The sequence below is a fragment of the Cololabis saira genome, chromosome 12, assembly GCF_033807715.1.
Source record: "Cololabis saira isolate AMF1-May2022 chromosome 12, fColSai1.1, whole genome shotgun sequence".
Classification (NCBI taxonomy): Eukaryota; Metazoa; Chordata; class Actinopteri; order Beloniformes; family Belonidae; genus Cololabis; species Cololabis saira.
The window spans coordinates 15,085,750-15,091,749 of record NC_084598.1 but is presented as its reverse complement, the minus strand read 5'-3'; the positions used below and the strand labels follow the sequence as shown (position 1 = coordinate 15,091,749).

General features: G+C 42.2%; 1 protein-coding gene across 2 annotated transcripts in view; it reads left to right on the top strand.

The window, feature by feature from the left end:
- Window positions 1-4,124: 4,124 nt before the first annotated feature.
- The window catches only part of kcnd1 (potassium voltage-gated channel, Shal-related subfamily, member 1), an 89,014-nt gene continuing 87,138 nt past the window's right edge, over window positions 4,125-6,000 (top strand). For both annotated transcript variants that reach the window (XM_061735669.1, XM_061735670.1), the window contains exon 1: window positions 4,125-4,317. The gene's annotated coding sequence lies outside the window, so the exon portion shown is untranslated. The remainder of the gene's footprint in view (window positions 4,318-6,000) is intronic.

The following is a 6,000-nucleotide window of genomic DNA, read 5'->3' as shown; positions in this document are numbered from 1 at the left end:
ATCCGTCCATACATCATCTTAGCTTCTTCCTACTCAGACTCACAGGGATCTGCTGGAGCCCGTCCCAGCTGGATTCAGGCGATGGACAGGAGCTCACCGGGACACGTCTCCTGTCCGCTGCAGGGTAACATGTGAAGAACAACAACACACTCACACACCCGTAAATACGTGTTATTATAAATAAATGATTTTGCTATTAACATTTGATATTTACATGATGATATATGCTTGGGATTAACACAACGCTTTTCACTGAATTAATTTGAAATTGAATTTGAATAAATGACAAAAATAGATTGCAATTTTTTAGTTAACAATATAAAACTTTATAAGAAAACTATATTTTATTAGGCACAAATGATATAATACAGAGTCATCTAAAGAATAATACATAGCGTTTCAACATAGTATCTGTTTCTGTTGCATTGATAAATCCACTAATAATAATAATAATAACAAACCACAGACGTTTTGGTAAAACCACAATGAAGCAAGATTGTAATAATGCAAGAGGCGTCGAAATCAGTTTGATATTTTAATTTTGTTGACGTAAATAATTATTTAAGACCGAAATATTTAGAAGTGTGATTCTCATGATCTGAAAATTATTTTCTGTTTTCACAACTGACCAAATTGCTTTTTTAGAAATTGTTGCTAAAATTGTAGCTATGTCATCAACTGCATTAAATTGTTACTTCGTAGTTGTTAAATGTAAATGTTACAACATTGCAGTTCCCAGTGGGGAAAATTCTGCATGAAAGCTGGTAAATGTATGTGTAAATACAGTTTTTAAAGGAATCTTAAATTGTTTATAACAAAAAAGTAATTATTTAAAAAAAACAGACTCTAAAGAGATGAGTAGTTGTCCGAATGCTGAGAGGCATTTCAATTGTTGATATTCTATTTACATTTCATTATTTTGCAGTATTTATTCATTTATTTTTCCTCACTTCACTTCCCACGCAACCACTTCCACACATCTTTGGCCATAAAAAGTTCAAATATCAAGACATTCATCTTTTTCTTCTTCATTGTTTTTCTTGTGACTCAAAGAAATGGAGAAACATTTGAATCCTCAAAACCTTTAAGCACTTTTTGAGAGCTTACTTTTAGTCAAAGAAACCATTCAAACTTTGAACAGGTCATATTACCATACATAATTTGAGGGTTTTTTCTGCTCATTCTGAGTTTACAATGGAACTGAATGCTGCAGACCTTTCCTGGAGGTCACATGACTCAACTTCTACTTATTTTTTGCTTAATTATGATCCTTTTACCACTATTTATTTATTAATTGCTTAAGCTGTCACCATTCACACTTCCTTAACGAGACTAGTTTGTATGAAATTGCAGGATGCATGTTGAATCTAGATTCAGTTGGAATGAATTGGATTGAAACTGAATTAAGCAAACTGATTCAATAACTGGACTGTATTAAATCACAACCCACTGAACATGTTTGCTTTTAGTGGAAAGTGCATGAAATTACTTTTTGGGGAAAAGGAACAATTCAAATAAAAGTAAACTGAAGTTGAAATGCAGTTTTCTAGTGTTTTGTATTTTATACTTAATAATTATGATGAAAGTTGTTATTTTACAAATAATCTCAGGCCTGGATAAATAGTGAGGGTTGAATCAGGAAGGAAATCCAAGTTACAAAAGAAAGAAAATCTCCACCAAATCAATATTTGGAAGAAGATGCACCCCTGTTGCAATACTTAAAGGGAAATGCTGATGTTTGTATTTATTTTTTATTTCACCTTTTTCCACTTTTGTTTTAAGAGCAGCACAAGGGACTTTTTAATCATTTGGTAGTTCAGATGGCCCCTCAGGTGGCCCCTCTATAATTAACTTTTACAACACTGTCCAATATTTCCTCTTCTTCAGTCTGTTGCTTGACCTGAAAAGGGCCACGTCCAGCTTGTTTGGTCTCTCTGAAGGGCCACGTCCAGCTTGTTTGGTCTCTCTGAAGGGCCACGTCCAGCTTGTTTGGTCTCTCTAAAGGGCCACGTCCAGCTTGTTTGGTCTCTCTGAAGGGCCACGTCCAGCTTGTTTGGTCTCTCTGAAGGGCCACGTCCAGCTTGTTTGGTCTCTCTAAAGGGCCACGTCCAGCTTGTTTGGTCTCTGAAGGGCCACGTCCAGCTTGTTTGGTCTCTGAAGGGCCACGTCCAGCTTGTTTGGTCTCTCTGAAGGGCCACGTCCAGCTTGTTTGGTCTCTCTGAAGGGCCACGTCCAGCTTGTTTGGTCTCTGAAGGGCCACGTCCAGCTTGTTTGGTCTCTGAAGGGCCACGTCCAGCTTGCGAGTCGACACAGTCTAAGAATTGAATATTGTAGATCCTCAAAATAAGGGGCTGCTTTAAAGGGGAGTTTATCTCCACTGAGCTCCAGGTTAAAATGTCCAACTCTACAGCAGAAATAAACATCTTTACAGTCTGGTATGAAAAACAGTTTTGTTCTCCGTAGACAGGTTTCACAACCATGGCAACTGTACGGGAGGTTAATTCTATGAATAGCTTGTGTCGTGGTGTTTTAAGTGACAGCAGTGTGTGTTGTTACTGGCTAGGTTAGCATTCATGGTGAACCTGATGTCTGAGCTGTAAATCAAAAATCAAGAGAGTATAATCACTCTTCTGATCAGGATATTACCTGCTGTTGTGCAGCTTTGTGTTGACTCCAGGAGGGACAATGGCTTGAAACTCGTGGCGTGGGACCCGGGGCAAAGCTCCACTACGCAGGCAGAGACATCCTCAAGCCGGAGCTGCATCCTCTGGTTGAGAAACCCGTGCTTCGGACTATTTCAGGACCCTTCCTGGTTGACTAACTACCACTAGCCAGAGAAACCTGTAGCTTTGGCGCCTAGGCCGCTCCTTGTTGCTCTTCAGACATGCTTTAGAGATCATTTGGGTAGCAGCATCTGACACGAGCATGACTGTACAGGCAACGTTGGTTTTCGTCAGTGATTAGTATGAGCTAAACTAAGCCAAAATAACTAAACTGTAGTAACTGCATTCAGTAGGACGTGTTCCAGCGGCTTCTGGGCCCGACTCCTTCCTCCTGTCAGCTCCTACCAAAATGGTGTTGTCCAAAGCATTGAAAATTGAAGCTTCAAACTGACTGCTCAGAAACCTGTGGGTGATGTCACAGAGGATTTGTCCAGTTCTACTTATACAATATGTGGTCACTCTCTCTCCCATCTCTTTGTCTTATCTTCCATCATCACTTTCTTGATTTTCCGAATTTTTTCTGCCATAATGTCCCCTGTAGCTCCGTCAGCTAGTTTTGAAACTGTTGATGTCTGACATTGTGCTGTAAATGATATACAGTTGTTGGAAGAGAGGGAAGTGTGATTTATGCTGATAGTACGGACAAAAGGCGGTAAAAGTTAGACGAAAATGTTCCAAAAGTAATCAGATATTCCTTCAAATGAAACTGAGGTTGATGTTTTAATGTAAAAAAATTCCTTTCTGCAGAAAATGAGTATGTCAGCAACTGAAAGGTGTACTTGAATAAAACTGAAGGTAACATGTGAGGTTACAGTAGACTACTGACGACCAGGCCGAGTAAACGAGGACAGCACGTCATCAAACATGAGTAGATAAACATTTGAATCAGATATTGCTTCACATCAAATGGAAACTCATCATCTAAAGTAAAAAAAAAACTACTTCTCTGCCACTTTGAAGATCAATTTGTACAAATAAATACACACTTTTTCTCATTTCATGTGAACATTTTTATTTTGCCCTGTTGCTCCAAGGTTCTTTTACATCTCCTGATTTGAAACGTCCATCAATCTGTTTAGTGTGTGTGTGTGTGTGTGTGTGTGTGTGTGTGTGTGTGTGTGTGTGTGTGTGTGTGTGTGTGTGTGTGTGTGTGTGTGTGTGTGTGTGTGTGTGTGTGTGTGTGTGTGTGTGTGTGTGCGCGCATGTGTGTGTGTGTACGTAGAGAGTGAGGAGGGAAATGAGTAGAAGATGAAGAGAGCCAAAAACGACAACAAGCAGAGAGAAAGGAATGAGTAAGTGAGAAAAGAGGAGGAGGATGGAGGGGAGGGTCGAGCGAGCAATTGGGAGGAGGTGGAGCCAGAGAGAGAGAGAGGTAGTGTGTGAGAAAGAGGGAGCGGAGGGATGACAGGAGATGTGGTTGTTGCCGCGGCAGCAGAGCAGGACAGATCTGAGACAGTACAACAACTCCTCCTACTCCTACTCCTTCTTTTTATTCTTCTTCCTTCACCCTCCTTCATCCGTCCATCTCTTTTCACCTGGAAAAGCTGCTTCTTCCTCCTCTTCATCCCCTTCACCTCCATCACCATCAGCTGTGGTAAGTAGGATGAAAAGTGCTCCAGATACACTGCTGAGAATAGAAAGAGAAGAAGGGAGCGGAGAAGTCGAGCGGAGTAACAGGAGCAGGACGGGACGGCGGGGTGGAGGGAGGGGGGTAAGGAGGAGGGGAGGAAGAGTTTGAGGAGAAGAGATTTGGAGGAGAAAACTTCCTCTGCAAAGATGCTGCAGAGCGAAGACAAAAGTGAGGATGTGGTCAGGTTGTTGGGATAAACAGGTAGATTCCCCTTGGAAGTACAGAAAAGTGAGTGTGTGTGTGTGTTTGTGTGTTTGTGTGTGTGGGGTGTGTGTGTGTGGTGTGTGATGCAACGCAAAGCTATATCAATTAGTGATGAAGTTCTGTTTTTTTATTAAGTGTTCAGCTGCATCACACACCCACACACATGCGTGCACACATTGTGCTCATGAATATTGACACACCTTCTCCGTCCGTGGAGCAGCCGCTCCTCCGTTCACTCGTTTGAAACTTGTGCTCGTGTGTCACATGTCTGAGTTCGGCGTCCTGCAGTGAGCAGAAATCTATGAAAACACCCCACAAATGCAGCCACATCCTCCAAAAACTCATCATTTCCTGAATAAGCAATAGTTTTGATCAAAGTGAGGAGATGCTACGTTTGTTGGGGACTATTTTCAGCGGTGGATTCATCCATATTTGGAGCTGTAGTGGGACGGTGTGTCATACCGAGTCCAAGTTTGTTGTTTTAAAGGCTTCATACTTTCCTTAAATAGCTTGACGCTGTAGTTTGCAGAAAACATTCCTCAAACCCCAGGAAACCACATTTGTTAGCTCCACGATCCTCATCGTCAGTTCAGACATGAAGGGATATCTTCTTTTAGTGACCGTTTCTGCTTTGAAGTGGTGGAATTCGACGGTTGCTGACTGTTTGAATTTGGTGAGATAACGCAAGAATTACCAAGCTGAAATGGACAGAACCTGGCAGAGATTTGGGGAGTCGGGGAGAGGGAGAGCTCATTAACCTTGGATGCGGACCGGCGGCATCAGGGTCGAGTCCTCGCTGCAGCCGGCTGGGGCTGTTCGCTCTGCCTCATCCTCTTCCTCTCTGGAAGAAGCTGTGCTTTGGCCTCAATGGAGGATGTTGTGTTTTTCTCATCAAAGATCATCAACTTTTATAGAAGTTTGCATGCTGTGAGGCTAATTTAAAGAGTGGCGTAGACGTGTTTGTGCTTGTGCCATCACAATAAATCAGTGTGTGTGTTCACGTGAGGGAACATGTGACCCGGCTCTGTGGCTCTTGCAGCTCGCTTTGGTGGAGCTTCAGTGTTCATTCAGCATCTTCGTGATGAGGAGGGAAACGTGGAACCCAGCAGACCGAACATCAACTGGGATGACGAGTGCAGCCGTCTCCTCAGAGCGCTTCCGTGCATTAACTGGTTAACCTCAGTGAAACCAAGCATTTATGCCAAATCCAGCTGTTTTCCTAAACCTAACCGAGTAGTTATGAATAAAATAAAAATGAACTGAACAGAATATTAAGCCGTTTCCTTTTATTGGTTGGCAAAAAGTGCTCGCTAACAACATTTTTGTTCCTCAACCTAACCAACCAGCAAGGGGCACAGAAGTGGAGAAACACTTGTGGGTTTCTGTAGGCGGGGTCCAGGTAGCTCTATGAGCCCCAGCCGTTTGCACCTGCCTCCATCACCA